A 17,145-nucleotide genomic window follows, 5' to 3' on the forward strand; every position below is an offset into this window, starting at 1 on the left:
TCCCCGATCTTCCCCTAAGCCAGAAAAGAAGAAGCGCAAGACTTTAGAGTCTAGCTCTTCTTTTGAAGGTGAGGCTAAAGTGGATGCGCCTCAATTTGTTTGAAAGTACATCTATCCTCATACCCGTATAGGTATGGATGATGTTTCTATTCGGAACCACCTTACTATTCTGGCTCAGGAGAGTATCAGGGCGGCGGGGGTGTGCACGAAGTTCCTTGATATTTTTGAGAAGACTCCTCTTAGCTCTCTGGGTTCATCCTCGAGGGTTGAAGAGTTGGAGGGGAGGCTTCTCTTATATCAGGAGCAGGAGAAGGGACTGAGGGAGGAGGTCACCAAATTGAAGGAGGAGAGGGATGGCCTCCGGAAGAGGGAAAGCAAGTTGCAGGCTCAGTGCAACATGGAGGAGGGCCTGAGGTTGAAGGCACAGGAGAGTTATTCGAGCTTGTTCGAAGACCTCGTGGTGGTGAAGAAGGATTTACTGAAAGTTCGGAATGACTATACCGAGTTGGAGGACTCTATTGCTGACGGGGCCGAGGAAGCATGGAGGATATTTAAGGAACAGGTCGGAGTTCTTGCTCCCGACCTAGATCTCTCTCCTTTGGACCCGGACAAGGTCGTCATTGACGGGGCTATAGTCTATCCTCCTTCTCCCCAATATGTCACTGAGTCAGATTTAAAGACTCGGGGGCAGAGGATAATGGAGTCTCCTCTCCGACCAAAGGATGCTCCGAGTTCCTCGAAGGCTCCGGGAACCTCCACTCCTTCTCCTATGGACACTTCTTTCCCTGGTCCTGATGGCGCTCCGACTACTCTTCCTGACTCTGGTGCTGCTCCTTCTAATCCTCTCGGCTCTGGTGGTGATGTTCTTTGAAAAAATTGATTGTGGCTATATGGGGGCCCGACCTGTGGGTCCCCTCTTTTTTAAACTTATTTTTTTTATGTGGTGGTGGTCTGCTAACATTTTTCTTGGCCTTTTAAGGCCGTAAACAAAATACTTAGAAATACCCTTTTTTGGATAAGGGTTTAAGTTACCTTTCTTTGTCTTTTTGTGTGCATGCTTTTCTGATTTTAGGTTTTTGGAAAACCCCTTTGATCCTTATTTTGAAAACCCTTTTTCTTGGCTGACTGTCCTTCCTTTTGAGTTTCTTTTTTCTTTAAGAACTTAGGACAGTCTTTAGCTTTGGCGCTTTTAATAGGTTTTTCGATCTCTTTTTTGGTATTCTTTATGCTCAATTTTTTTTGATTTATTGAGTTCCTATGACTTAGGTTATTTTTGCGATGCGTTTTCTTTGCTGCTCGGTTTTTTCATTTCGTCTTATGAGTCGGAACATTTCCGAGTTTCTCACGATCAACTTTTATAACCTCTTTACACCGACTTGTACCTCGTCGTTTCATCCTGACGACCATCTAGGTCGGTTCATGAGATTTTCACGTTTTGTCGAGCTTAAGTCGGCGCGTTTTGTAGAAAGAAAGAAAAGCGAGAAGAAATTTATAAGAGATATTCTAAAAGATCTTTATTTATTTGGGAAGGTACTTTTACTGCTACTAAGGGTTTTTATAATCTATTTCCCTTAGTCTCTACTATGATACCTCGTTAAAAATCCCCCTTCAGAAAAAACCCTTTTCTTTTGGGAAAAAATCATGAAGTTGGGAAAAGAATACATCAGGGAGTAGAGTTCGCTTTTAACGATAGTACCTTTTCATGTTACAAGCATGCCACGACCTTGGTAACTCGGTGCCGTTTAGGTTGGTCACCTTATAATAGCCTTTTCCTAAGACCTCACTAACTTTGTATGGTCCCTTCCAATTAGCAGCGAGATTTCCTTCCCCCGATTTGTTGACTCCATTGTCGTTTCTGATCAAAACCAAATCGTTTGGGGTGAAACTTCTTCGAATGACTTTTTTGTTGTACCTGGTAGTCATCCTTTGTTTCAATGCTGCTTCTCTTATCTGGGCTTGCTCTCGGACTTCGGGGAGCAATTCAAACTCCTCTTTGTGCCCCTGTATGTTTCCGATCTCGTCATGGAGGATCACCCTTGGACTTTGTTCGCTGATTTCCACTGGTATCATGGCTTCTATGCCATAGACAAGTCGGAAGGGTGTTTCTCCTGTGGCGGATTGTGGTGTCGTCCGGTAAGCCCATAATACTTGTGGGAGCTCCTCGGCCCAAGCTCCCTTTGCATCTTGTAGTCTTTTCTTTAGTCTTGCCAGTATGACTTTGTTAGCTGCTTCGGCTTGTCCATTTGCTTGTGGATGTTCCACCGAGGTGAACTGGTATTTGATCTTCATATTGGCCACTAGGCTTCTAAAGGTAGAGTCGGTGAACTGGGTTCTATTATCTGTATTAATGGAATAGGGTATCCCATACCTTGTGATGATATTTTTGTAGAGGAACCTCCGACTTCTCTGGGCTGTGATGGTAGCTAATGGTTCTACTTCTATCCACTTTGTGAAGTAGTCTATTCCCACAATTAAGTATTTGACTTGTCCTGGGGCCTGGGGAAAAGGACCTAACAGATCCATTCCCCATTTTGCGAAGGGCCATGGAGAAGTTATACTGATGAGCTCCTCGGGGGGAGCCACGTGGAAATTTGCATGCATCTGGCATGGTTGGCACTTTTTCACAAATTCTGTGGCATCGTTCTGCAAGGTCGGCCAATAGAACCCAGCTCGGATTACTTTTCTGGCCAGTGACCTGGCTCCGAGATGGTTTCCACAGATCCCATTATGAACCTCCTCTAGTACTTCAATGGTCCTTGAGGTCGGTACGCACTTCAGCAATGGCGTTGATATTCCTCTTTTATAGAGGATATTTTTCACCAGAGTATAGTATTGTGCTTCCCTCCGGATTTTCTTGGCCTCTTTTTCCTCTTTGGGGAGGATGTCGAATTTTAGGTATTCGACCAAGGGATTCATCCATCCGAGGTTTAGACCGATTATTTCAAGGACATCTTGTTTGTCCTCTGCTTTCACCACAGAGGGTTCTTGGAGAGTTTCCTGGATCAGGCTTCTATTATTCCCCCTGGTTTAGTACTTGCTAACTTGGAGAGGGCGTCTGCTCTGCTATTAAGATCCCGAGTTATATGCCTGATCTCGGTTTCTGCAAAGCGCCCGAGGTGTTCCAAAGTTTTTTCCAAGTATCTCTTCATATTTGGGTCTTTGGCCTGATACCCTCCGTTTATCTGGGAGGTCACCACTTGAGAGTCACTGAATATCATCACTTTTGTTGCACCGACTTCCTCTGCCAGTTTCAATCCTGCAATCAGGGCTTCATATTCTGCCTGATTATTTGAAGCTGGGAATTCAAATTTGAGGAAGACCTCTATTTGGGTTCCCTTTTTATTAACCAGTATTATGCCTGCACCGCTTCCGGTCTTGTTTGAGGATCCATCTACGTATAGTTCCCACATAGTTGGATTTTCCTCTTGGTCTCCCGCGTACTCTGCTATGAAGTCGGTGAGGCATTGGGCTTTGATTGCTGTCCGAGTTTCATACTTTAAGTCAAACTCGGAGAGCTCTATCGCCCACTGAATCATTCTCCCTGCAACATCCGTCTTTTGGAGGATTTGCTTCATAGGTTGGTTCTTTCGGATTCTTATCGTGTGGGCTTGGAAGTAAGGCCGTAACCTCCGTGAGGCTATTACTAAGGAGTAGGCAAACTTCTCTAGTTTGTGATACCTTAGTTCGGGGCCCTGTAGAACTTTGCTGGTGAAGTACACTGGATGTTGTCCGACCTCGTCCTCTCTTATCAGGGCTGATGCGACAACTTTGTCTGCTATAGACAAATATAGGACAAGGTCTTCCCCAACTAGAGGTCGGGTTAGGATTGGAGGTTGGCTCAAGAACCTTTTGAACTCCTGGAATGCTTTTTCGCATTCTGGAGTCCATTCGAACTGGCATCTCTTTCTTAGTAGAGTGAACAATGGAAGGGATTTTAATGCTGACCCTGCCAAGAACCTGGAGAGGGCTGCAAGTCGGCCATTCAGTTGTTGAACCTCTCTTAAGCAAGTCGGGCTTTTCATTTCCAGGATAGCTTTACACTTGTTTGGATTTGGTTCGATCCACCTTTGTGTTAGCATAAACCCTAGGAATTTTCCAGCTTCCACCGCGAAGGCACACTTTGCGGGATTTAGCCTCATCCCGTGTAACCTTATGGTGTCGAAGACTTGCGAGAGGTCTGTCAAGAGGTCGGCTTTGTCCTTGGTTTTCACTAGCATGTCGTCCACGTAGACTTCCATTAAGTTCCCGAGGTGGGGAGTGAACACCTTGTTCATCAGCCTTTGGTATGTGGCCCCTGCGTTTTTTAATCCAAAAGGCATGACCACGTAGCAGTAGTTTACTCTGGGCGTGATGAATGACGTTTTCTCTTAGTCCGGCTTGTACATTGGAATTTGGTTGTATCCCGAGTAGGCATCCATGAACGACAAGTATTGATATCCCGAGCTAGAGTTCACTAGAACATCAATGCTTGGGAGTGGATAAGAGTCTTTGGGACATGCCTTATTCAGGTCGGTGTAGTCGACGCACATCCTCCACTTGCCGTTTTGCTTCTTGACTAGCACTACATTCGCTAGCCATGTTGGATATTTAACTTCTCTGATGAAGCCGGCTTCTAGGAATGCTTGTACCTGCTCCTCTACCGCTTGGGCTCGTTCCGGGCCGAGCTTATGCCTTCGCTGTTGTACAGGTCAGGATCCTGGATGTATTGAGAGCTTGTGGGACATAAACTCGGGGTCTATCCCGGGCATGTTGGAGGCTTTCCAGGCAAAGAGGTCAGAGTTGTCTCTTAAGAGCTTGGTCAACCTTTGCTTTAAGACTTCCTCTAGGTTGGTACCTATGTTGGTGTTTTTCCCTTCCTCTTTGCCGACCTGTATTTCCTCAGTTTTTCCTCCTGGCTGTGGTCGCAACTCTTCTTTGGCCCTTGCGCCACTGAGCTCTATGGTGTGGACTTCCTTGCCTTTTTCCCTCAGGTTCAGGATTTCATTGTACCATTTTCTTGCCAATTTCTGATCTCCCCGTACCGTTGCTATCCCCGCAGGTGTCAGGAATTTCATGCAAAGATGAGGGGTAGACACCACCGCTTCGAGTCAATTTAGGGTAGCTCTGCCGATTAGGGCATTATATACTGACCCCACGTCGATAACTATAAAGTCTATACTCAGAGTTTTGGATTTTTCCCCCTTTCCGAAGGTATTGTGGAGGGGTAGGAATCCTAGTGATTTTATTGGCGTGTCGCCTAGCCCGTACAAGGTGTCAGGGTAGGCTCTTAACTCCCTTTCATCCAACCCTAGTTTGTCGAATGCGGGCTTGAAAAGGATGTCTGCTGAACTCCCTTGATCTACTAGGGTTCTGTGGAGATGGGCATTGGCTAGGATCATGGTTATCACCACTAGATCATCGTGTCCAGGGATTACTCCTTGCCCATCCTCCTTTGTAAATGAGATAGTAGGGAGGTCGGGTGATTCGCTCCCGACCTGGTAGACTCGCTTGAGGTGTCTCTTGCGAGATGACTTGGTGAGTCCTCCTCCCGCAAATCCTCTCGAGATCATGTGTATGTGTCTCTCGGGGGTTTGTGGTGGTGGGTCTCTTCTGTCCCCATCATCTCACTTTCTCTTCCCATGATTGTCCGACCTTTCCATGAGATATCTGTCAAGTCAGCCTTCTCTGGCCAGCTTTTCTGTCACATTTTTGAGGTCGTAGCAATCATTTGTGGAGTGACCATATATCTTATGGTATTTGCAGTAGTCGCTGCGACTTCCTCCCCTTTTATTTTTAATGGGCCTGGGAGGCGGCAGTCTTTCAGTATTGCAGATTTCTCTGTATACATCCACTATGAAAACCTTTAAAGGAGTATAAGAGTGATATTTCCTTGGTCTGTCGAGAACGAGCTCTTCTTTTTTCTTGGGCTCTCTTTTTTTCTCTTTTACCGAGTGGGGGTGCCCAGGTCGCCAGCTCGGCTCTCGTAGTCTGGCATTCTCCTCCATGTTGATGTACTTTTCAGCTCTTTTTTGTACATCACTTAAGGAGGCGGGGTGCCTTTTTAATATGGACTGTGAGAAGGGACCTTCTCTAAGCCCATTTACTAGCCCCATAATAACTGTCTCAATGGGCAAGTCTTGAATCTCCAAGCATGCTTTGTTGAACCTTTCTATATAGTCCCGTAGAGGTTCTCCGACCTCCTGCTTTATTCCCAGGAGGCTCGGTGCATGCTTGACTTTATCCTTCTGGATGGAGAACCTCATTAAGAACTTCCTCGAGAGGTCCTCAAAGCTGGTGACCGACCATGGGGGGAGGCTATCGAACCACTTCATCGCCGCTTTTGACAGGGTGGCCAGGAAAGCTTTGCAGCGCGTTGCATCAGAAGCGTCAGCCAGATACATCCGGCTTTTAAAATTGCTTAAATGATGCTTCAGGTCCGTGGTTCCATCATAGATGTTCATATCAGGGCTTTTGAAGTTTCTTGAAACTTTTGCCCTCATTATGTCCTCACTGAAGGGGTCCTCTCCTCCTAGGGGCGACTCTTCTCGATCGCCACGGGAGTTCCGGCCTTTGAGGGAGGATTCTAGTTTTAAGAGTTTTTCCTCTAACTCTTTTCGTCGTGCCATCTCCTTCCTTAGGTTCTTTTCTGCCTCCCTTTGTCGTTCCAGCTCCTGTTCCAGCTGTTCCAAACGACCTTGGTGGCCATGGACTAGTCCCATTAGTTCAGTCGCATGGGATGGTCCGTCCTTTTCCGATTCACGCCTCTCCGAGGAGTTCATCTTCGGATTTTTCAATCTGGAGGTGCCTTCCCTATGTTGGTCATTGGTTCCCTGGTGATGAGTTAGATCTGCGTCATTGTTTCCGGTATCTAGATTTTCTTGCTCGGAATCTGACGCTACATAACCGTCTTCATGTGACATATTCGCTATTAGTGGCTGATCTCTCGGGTCCCTGACAACGGCACCAATGTTACGATGGGTAACCGGAGATTAATGGGCTGGACTTGTTAGGTTGGCTCAATCACCTAAAGGGGGAAGCCTTTGAAGAGAATCACGTTCTGGTGCCTCCGTCCGACTTGTGAGTATGAATGAGCGGGGGGTGGTACCTGCAAAGACACTTCGATACCTAAGTTAGCAAGGGAATAAGCAGGTTTAGAGAGTATTGGGCTTAGTGATACCTAAGAGATGTCAGGGTATTTATAATGGTGAACCCATAACCACCGTTGCAGTAGTTCCACCATTTAAGGGGGGAATAACCGTCCCTTTATCTTAGGGAAGTTGGGATAAAGCTCCTGGAAGTGGGTAGAGAGATTTTAGGGGCAATTACTCATTTGAATGAGTGTTTATCTGCCAGCTAATCTTTGTTCCCGACTTCTTTAGAGCAAGTCGTGGCAAGAACCGACTTCTCAGGGCGAAGGTCGGCGTTGGGGTGAGGCCCAATCCTTTGGATTGGGCCTTCCGTTTGGACCTGGGCCTTAGCGTTGGGCCAGGGTATGAACAAATACTATCAACATTACTATTCTCTTTTTTCATTTCTTATTCGATCTTATTTTTTTCTCTTTAAAAGATTTTTGTACTGTAATTACTTGTTCTCCATATAATATTACTTCTAATAATGCTTTTTCTCCACTTAACCACTATTAGTAAATAAAAATTTCAAATTATAAATAAAACTCCAAAAAACTTAATTTTTATTACTACTTTATGTATTTTTTAATAGAGAGATCGTATTGTCCCAAAATAAAAAGGTTTAAGATCAAAGTGTCTCTTTTTATTAGACAGGAATCATTTTGTTTTTTGTAAAAATAGATAAAGACCGAATTAGGTCTTTACTCTTTCATTAATAATAGGATAAAGGAAAAGTATAGGGAACCAAGTGTCTAACCAGTCAAGAATTGAACAACTTAATTAATAATTATTAATTTTAAATTATTTTTTTAAATTCAAAATTTGATTAATTAACATTAATGGTATTTTTAAATCAAAACTTACCCTAATTTATTTTCACTTCCACTCACCATTCACCACACAAAACCACAAATCCTAATCCCTCTCCCCAATGCCCCACGTTGTCGCGATTTCGTCGTGCCGCCGTAGCGCCGCCACTGCACCTCCTCGCGCACCATCGCCAGTCGTCCTTGCATCCTTTTCCGCCACCTCATTTGTCGTTCGCGCAGGAAAGACAGCCACCATCGCACTTCTGCTTCACCCTCCACTCGCACTCACCTCGCTCGCCCAATGCATCCTCGTCGCTTGCGACTCCCCATCGCTCGCCACTTGCACCCCACAGCTTTCCATCTGTCGCGACGCAGCCACCACCAGGCCCTCATTCGCGACTCCTACAGGATCCTGCGCTCCAGTAGTCAGACCTGACTTGTTTCCTCCAGAAACATGGATCCCCTTCAACAAAAAATTCACTGCAGCAAACAAAGAGATCTTCACAATTGATCTCATTTCTAAAGAAAATGTCGGGTTTCAGATATTCCTAGGGGCAACAACATGGCTAAGAGTCTTAGGAAGCTATCTTCCTGAACAAGACGTACTTTTTGGGTTCGATGCCTATTATCGGACACAAGGAATTTCCATATGGCCAGATGGATTAAAATACAAGAAAAACTTCTTGCCATTCGTCACTACTACTGGTATCTTTGAAATCAGCAAGGCCCCTTCAGAATATGAAGACGTTCAGAAAAGATTGTTGAAAACTTGGTGTGACAGCCATGACAAGTTCGTCCATCCTCTCCCTCTGTGGAAAAATCAAGAATTCTATATCCGACTACCTTTCAAGAAGAATGAAGATATCAATCTCACAAAAACAACTCATTCAGGAATGAATCCTGAAGATTTAAAATTAGCCAAGGAAGAATGTGCTGCGTTACTATGACAAAAGATCTGAACAAATTGGGCGTGTCAAGCCTTCTATGTTGAAAAAAGATTAGAACAAATCTGAGGCAAAAAGAGATTAGTCATTGATTACAGACCCTTAAATACATTCTTTCAAGATGACAAATTCCTAATATCCAGAATTAATGCCATCACCTCTCGCCTCAGCGATGCTAAGGTTTTTAGCAAGTTTGATCTAAAAGCTAGATTTTGGCAGCTTGGTATTCATCCTGAAAATAGATACAAAATAGGTTTTTGTATACCTGATGCACAATACCAATGGACTGTCATGCTATTTGGATTAAAGGTGGCTCCATCATTATTCCAAAATACCATGATCAAAATCTTTGAGCCCATACTCCATTCAACCCTAATCTACATAGATGACATTCTCTTGTTCTCAAAAGATGGTCCAACTCATCAAACTCTCTTGGCCCAATTTGCTACCATTATTGAGAAATATGGAATCATGTTATCTATAAAAAGAAGTCACATTAGACAGGCCCAAATTAAATTTTTGGGAATAACCTTTCGAGATGGATTTTTCCAACCAGGAGATCACATTTTTAAAGAACTGTTAAATTTTCCTGACGACCACCTGTCGACAAAACAAGTCCAATAGTTCTTGGGCGTTGTGGACTTTATTCCAAATGTGTCTAGGCACACGAGTCAGTTATCAAAGATGCTGAAAAAGCAACCCCCAGCTTGGGGTCCTGAACAAACAGCAGCTGTCAAGCACTTAAAAGAAGTAGCTCAAAAACCCCATCCATTAAAAATCCCTAGCAAAAGACAACGCATTCTGTAAACTGATGCTAGCGACAATTACTGGGGAGATGTTCTACTTGAAGAGATTGATGGAACAAGACATTACTGTGCACATGCCAGTGGACAATTCAAAGAATCAGAAAAGCATTACCATGCCACATACAAAGAGATTCTTGCAGTCAAAAGAGGGATAAAGAAATTCAGCTTTCATCTAAGTCCTTACCACTTTATCGTGGAAATGGACAATACATCATTTCCATCAATGTTGGAAACCAAAGGGAAGACACTTCCAGATTCACAACTCTTAAGATGGAAAGATTGGTTTTCTCGCTATAAATTCACAGTTAAGCACATCAAAGAAAACCATAACATAATAGCCGATTATCTCTCTCGTCCTAATAAAGAACCTCAACAAAAATCCTCCATCTTTTAACAATAAACACCATCAATCTACCAATATTTCTTCTTTCAGACTGCCCTCAAGACCATCATTTTTATAGAAGACCAGTAGAGCCTTTACCTTTCTCAGCCAAGCCAACAAATCCCACTGAAGTAAAAAACCCTAGCCCAACAATGTCTGTTTTACTGGTTACATAGACTCCTCCTTGTTATGCAGATAACAGCCAACCCTCGATATTTTGATATTGAATTTCCTTACTACATCATCCCCATCATCATGGGACCAATTCTAGAAGAAATGTTATAGTTCATGTGGGCACTTTCTGCCCAATATGACTGTGCCATAATTGTTACCGCTCTTGCCATATATCATGCTTTGTGATAGGTAATTATCGGGGTCACTCCTTGAACAACTTCTGACTATGTTTGTCCCTATCCCAACATGACGAGGGAAACTTTACAATGCACTGGAGGCTCATGGAATATGGAATATTCCTCACAAAAAGAAGCAGAAATTTTCTTGTTCTTTTGTCCTAAGGAGACAGTTCTATTACAAGCAAGAAACCCTCTAAACATGATGCAACATTAACATAGTAGAGCATTCAAAGATGTGGCCCATAGATGAAAAAAGCTATCTCAACATTCTTGCCAAACATCTTACTTTTTGCAATAACCCTAATATCAATACGCTATCGGGAATTATTGAAGGACTTTCTCTCTGCCAAGAAGAAGACAGTTCTAGCTCCTCGAAGACAACCAGAACAATACAAGAAGAGTTACGACAATTCCAGACTAATTTTCTTACTGGGTCCATCTCTTTTCAAACCCCATCACTCGCTCAAGACTCAAGCCCGTGGGATAATCCACCATTCTCTCAAAATACTTACAACTATGAAGAAGAACTAGATGCAAGGGTTTATCCACTTTTATCTAGCTCAACACATGTGGTTGCAGGAATTGATGATGACACTGAAAAACCAACTGAAGTGCCATTTACTGCCTATGAAAGACTTGGGGATTATTTTCAGCAAGAAGATACAACCGTGTTTGCTCCACATTTAGAACACATAGATGACATCACGGAGCATGAGCCTATCACTAAGTTCTGGCCCTTAGCCAAATAATTATGTATGCAATAAATGTGTAATAATGGAGTTGATAAGATCCTTATCCTCATCCTCCACGTGTCTAGATCTTGGTAGTCTGTTTAAATTTGTTTGTCCTTATGTATTGTTTGTAGTAGGAGATAAGATTCCTTCTTATCTGCCACATATTCTGTTTTTATTAGTCGTGACGATTTTAGCCTTATCTATAAGTCTCTATATATAGAGGCCTCTATCATTGTAATGGACCAACTCAGTTTCGAATTCAAAAACCCATTGTGATATATTCACCATGAATACTTGCTAAAATTCTCTTCCTCTCTAAAAACTTGATTCTTTAATATGCCTATCGTTGCTTCTTAGTTTCACGTATGCTCTAGCCTTGCCTCTTGTATGAGGATCCTACCTATCAAAAATAAAACTAATCAAATCCATGGGAATTTCTAGTGTTGGAAAAGAAAAGAGCACCAAAATTTCAGGATGTTTTGTTAAGAGTTCCATTGACGACCTCTGTTTTGAAACTATTATAGGTCTATTGGGAAATAGTTGCAAAACATCCATAAAATTTGGATCTCACTTTTATGAGTACGCCTGGATCCATCCCTGTGGTATTAAAGCCAGGTTGAGATTTTGATCATGCAAGTCCTTATGAAAACCTCATGTCATCTATTGTTTGTCTTTTTGCGATGAACTTAGAGTTTCACATAACTTTTCATACCCAAGAACACCACAACAAAATGGCGTTGTGGAAAGAAGAAATAAAAGTCTTCAAGAAATGGCTAGGGCATGTTATGTGAAAGTGATGTTCCTAAGTTCCTTTGAGCTGACGCTGTGAACACGACATGCTACATTATGACTAAAAGAAAACAAAACTACAAACAAGAAACATCTTAGGATATAACATGGAACCATTGACCATTGGTTTTGTTTCAAAAGTGTTATGAAACCAACGCTACAACAGACTGCTAAACAAGTCTAATATGAAATTCCACTAAAAAAATAATTTCTCTCTCCTTCTCACATTTTAAACCACCTTCCCCTGGTTTATAAAAAAAGCTTCTTTTGTTGCTTCCCTTCTATTTTCATCTCCGCTGCTTCTCCTTTTAGGTGCCAATGTCGCTGCTTCTTCTTTTAGTGTCATCGCCACTACATCTTCTCGTGGTTCAGCAATACCTAAGCACTGTTGGGTAAAGAATTTATGGAGTCAATGAGGTATGTTATGAAAGGTGTTATTGTTGTCATAAGTAAATAGCTATTTCTGATCATAAAAGATTGAGACATTGATAATACTGAATATGACTAATTTAAATAAATTTTGTAACCATTAAAAATTTATTCTGTTTGACATTTCTAACAAGACATCAATTTTTCAAATTTGCCATTAGTTTAACAGTCCTCGTGGCAAATACTATTCCATCTTGGCTTCCCAACATGGTATTATCTCCTGATTTTACCATAATGACCCTATGTGCTTGATGAGCGGATAATTTATACGCTTTTTGACATTGTTTTTAGTATGTTTTTAGTAGAATCTAGTTACTTTTAGGGATGTTTTCATTAGTTTTTATGTTAAATTCACATTTCTGGACTTTACTATGAGTTTGTGTGTTTTTCTGTGATTTCAGGTATTTTCTGGCTGAAATTGAGGGACTTGAGCAAAAATCAGATTCAGAGGTTGAAGAAGGACTGCTGATGCTGTTGGATTCTGACCTCCCTGCACTCAAAATGGGTTTTCTGGAGCTACAGAACTCGAAATGGCGCGCATCCAATTGAGTTGGAAAGTAGACATCTAGGGCTTTCCATCAATGTATAATAGTTCATACTTTGGCCAAGAATAGATGACGTAAACTGGCGTTCAACGCCAGCTTTCTGCCCAAATCTGGCATCCAGCGCCAGAAAAGGAGCCAAAACCAGAGTTGAACGCCCAAACTGGCACAAAAGCTGGCGTTCAACTCCAAGAAAGACCTCTACACGTGCAACACTCAAGCTCAGCCCAAACACACACCAAGTGGGCCCCGGAAGTGGATTTATGCATCAATTACTTACTCATGTAAACCCTAGTAGCTAGTTTATTATAAATAGGACATTTTACTATTGTATTAGGCATCTTTTGAACCATCTTTGAATCTTTTGATCATATTTGGACGCCTGGTTCTTAGATCAGAAGGGCTGGCCATTCGGCCATGCCTGGACCTTTCATTTATGTATTTTCAACGGTAGAGTTTCTACACTCCATAGATTAAGGTGTGGAGCTCTGCTGTTCCTCAAAGATTAATGCAAAGTACTTCTGTTTTCTATTCAATTCATCTTATTTCGCTTCTAAGATATCCATTCGCACCCAAGAACGTGATGAAGGTGATGATTATGTGTGACGCTCATCACCATTCTCCCCTATGAACACGTGCCTGACAAACACTTCCGTTCTACATGAAATAAGCTAGAATGAATATCTCTTAGATCTCTTAACCGGAATCTTCGTGGCGTAAGCTAGAATGATGGCGGAATTCAAGAGAATCCGGAAAGTCTAAACCTTGTCTGTGGTATTCCGAGTAGGATTCAATGATTGAATGACTGTGACGAGCTTCAAACTCGCGAGTGCTGGGCGTTAGTGACAGACGCAAAAGGAGGGTGAATCCTATTCCAGCATGATCGAGAACCGACAGATGATTAGCCGTGCTGTGACAGAGCATGTGAGCATATTTTTCACTGAGAGGAGGGGATGTAGCCACTGACAACGGTGATGCCCTTGCATAAAGCCAGCCATGGAAAGGAGTAAGACTGATTGGATGAAGATAGCAGGAAAGCAGAGGTTCAGAGGAATGAAAAGCATCTCCATTCGCTTATCTGAAATTCCTACCAATGATTTACATAAGTACCTCTATCCCTATTCTATTAATTATTATTCGAAAACACCATTATCAATTTATATCTGCCTGACTGAGATTTGCAAGGTGACCATAGCTTGCTTCATACCAACAATCTCCGTGGGATTCGACCCTTACTCACGTAAGGTATTACTTGGACGACCCAGTGCACTTGCTGGTTAGTTACACGGAGTTGTGAACCATGGTCTTGGTACCAAGTTTTGGCGCCATTTCCAGGGAAAGAAAGAGCAATGAATTTTACATAATTAAAGTGTAATCACGATTCCGCGTACCAAGTTTTTGGCGCCGTTGCCGGGGATTGTTCGAGTTTGGACAACTGACGGTTCATCTTGTTGCTCAGATTAGGTAATTTTCTTTTTGTTTTGTTTTCAAAAATTTTTCAAAAATCTTTCAAAAATTTTCTCATCTGTTTTCGGAAAAAAAATAATATAAAAATGTTTTCAAAAATTTTATTCAAAATTTTTCAGAATGAATTCTAGTGTTTCATGAAGCATGTTGAAGCCTGGCTGGCTGTAAAGCCATGTCTAATTCCTTTGGGAATGAGTATGTCAGGCGTGTCATGTCTGAATTACATGCTGAAGCTTGGCTGGCTAGTGAGCCATGTCTAATTCCTGGACTGAAGCTTTAGACTAAGAATGCAAGATTCCTGGAATTCATATTAAAAATTTTGGAATCCTTATTTTTATTTTTCACAAAAATGTTCGAAAAAAAAATCAAAAAAATTAGAAAATCATAAAAATAAAAAATATTTTGTGTTTCTTGTTTGAGTCTTGAGTCATATCATAAGTTTGGTGTCAACTGCATGTGCATCTTGCATTTTTTCGAAACTTTCCATGCATTCATAGTGTTCATCATGATCTTCAAGTTGTTCTTGGTAAGTCTTCTTATTTGATCTTGATGATTTCATGTTTTGTGTCTTTTCTTGTTTTACATGTGCATTTTTCGTTTCTTAGAGTCTAAACATGAAAGATTTCTAAGTTTGGTGTCTTACATGTTTTCTTTGCATAAAAAATTTTTCAAAAATATGTTCTTGATGTTTATCTTGACATTCAAAGTGTTCTTGGTGTTCATCTTGACATTCATATCATTCATGCATGCATTCATGGTTTTGATTCAAAATTTTCATGCATTGAGTCTTTTTGTTGTTTTTCTCTCTCATCATAAAAATTCAAAAATCAAAAAAATATATCTTTCCCTTTTTCTCTCATCAAATTCGAGAATTTGGATTGACTTTTTCAAAAATTTTTAAATCAAATTGTTTCATGAGTCAAATCAAATTTTCAATTTAAAAATCTCATCTTTTTCAAAATCTTTTTCAAAAATCAAATCTTTTTCATTTTTCTGAGTTATTTTTGAAAATTTAAAAAATATTTTTCAAAAATCTTTTTCTTAATTTTACATCATAATTTTCGAAAATAACATCACCAATTAATGTTTTGATTTAAAAATTTTAAGTTTGTTACTTACTTGTTAAGAAAGATTCAAACTTTAAGTTCTAGAATCATATCTTGTGATTTCTTGTGAATCAAGTCATTAATTGAGATTTTAAAAATCAAATCTTTTTCAAAAACTAATTTCTATCATATCTTTTCAAAAATATCTTCTCATTTTACCTTTTTCAAAAAGTTGGTTTCAAAATATCTTTTCTAACCTCCTAACTTCTTATCTTTTCAAAATTTGTTTCAACTAACTAACTAACTTTTTGTTTGTTTCTTAACTTCTTCAAAACTACCTAACTAACTCTCTCTCTCTAATTTTCGAAAATATCTTCCCTCTTTTTCAAAAATTTCTTTTTAATTAACTAATTATTCTTATTTTTATTTTTGATTTTAAAAAATTTTCGAAAAATACTAACATTTTTCAAAAACCATTTTCGAAAATCACTAACTCTTTTTCAAAAATATTTTTCGAAAATTCTCCCTCTCCCATCTTATTCTATTTATTTATTCATCTACTAACATCTCATCTCACATCTCTGGCATCCTCACAGTTGTGTTTCTTTCTTTACATCACACTCTTTGTCTCCCTCTTTTCTTCCACTCACAAAGGGATCCCTATACTGTGGTATGAAGGATCCATATTATTATTATTATTTTTTTTGTGCCCTCTTCTTTGTCATATGAGCAGGAGCAAGGATAAGAACATTCTTGTGGAAGCAGATCCAGAACCTGAAAGGACTCTGAAAAGGAAACTAAGAGAAGCTAAAATACAACAATCCAGAGATAACCTTTCAGAAATTTTCGAACAGGAAGAGGAGATGGCAGCCGAAAATAATAATAATGTAAGGAAGATGCTTGGTGACTTTACTGCACCTAATTCCAATTTACATGGAAGAAGCATCTCCATTCCTGCCATTGGAGCAAACAACTTTGAGCTGAAACCTCAATTAGTTTCTCTGATGCAGCAGAACTGCAAGTTTCATGGACTTCCATCTGAAGATCCTTTTCAGTTCTTAACTGAATTCTTGCAGATATGTGATACTGTTAAGACTAATAGAGTAGATCCTGAAGTCTACAGGCTCATGCTTTTCCCCTTTGCTGTAAGAGACAGAGCTAGATTATGGTTGGATTCTCAACCCAAAGACAACCTGAACTCTTGGGATAAGCTGGTCACGGCTTTCTTAGCCAAGTACTTTCCTCCTCAAAAGCTGAGCAAGCTTAGAGCTGATGTTCAAACCTTCAGACAGAAAGAAGGTGAATCCCTCTATGAAGCTTGGGAAAGATACAAACAGTTGACCAAAAAGTGTCCTTCTGACATGCTTTCAGAATGGACCATCCTGGATATATTCTATGATGGTTTATCTGAGCTATCAAAAATGTCACTGGACACTTCTGCAGGTGGATCCATTCACCTAAAGAAAACGCCTGCAGAAGCTTAAGAACTCATTGACATGGTTGCTAATAACCAGTTCATGTACACTTCTGAAAGGAATCCTGTGAGTAATGGGACGCCTATGAAGAAGGGAGTTCTTGAAGTTGATACTCTGAATGCCATATTGGCTCAGAATAAAATATTGACTCAGCAAGTCAATATGATCTCTCAGAGTCTGCATGGAATGCAAGCTGCATCCAACAGTACTCAAGAGGCTTCTTATGAAGAAGAAGCTTATGATCCTGAGAACCCTGCAATAGC

The 17,145-nt window shown here is 40.9% G+C and overlaps 1 non-coding gene across 1 annotated transcript; it reads right to left on the reverse strand.

The window, feature by feature from the left end:
• Nucleotides 1-16,666: 16,666 nt before the first annotated feature.
• Nucleotides 16,667-16,774, reverse strand: LOC112767617 (small nucleolar RNA R71). The gene has a single exon (XR_003185059.1). It is a non-coding gene; the product is annotated as a small nucleolar RNA R71 (small nucleolar RNA).
• Between the last annotated feature and the right edge of the window lie 371 nt (nucleotides 16,775-17,145).

This window comes from Arachis hypogaea, chromosome 17, assembly GCF_003086295.3.
Source record: "Arachis hypogaea cultivar Tifrunner chromosome 17, arahy.Tifrunner.gnm2.J5K5, whole genome shotgun sequence".
NCBI classification, from domain to species: Eukaryota; Viridiplantae; Streptophyta; class Magnoliopsida; order Fabales; family Fabaceae; genus Arachis; species Arachis hypogaea.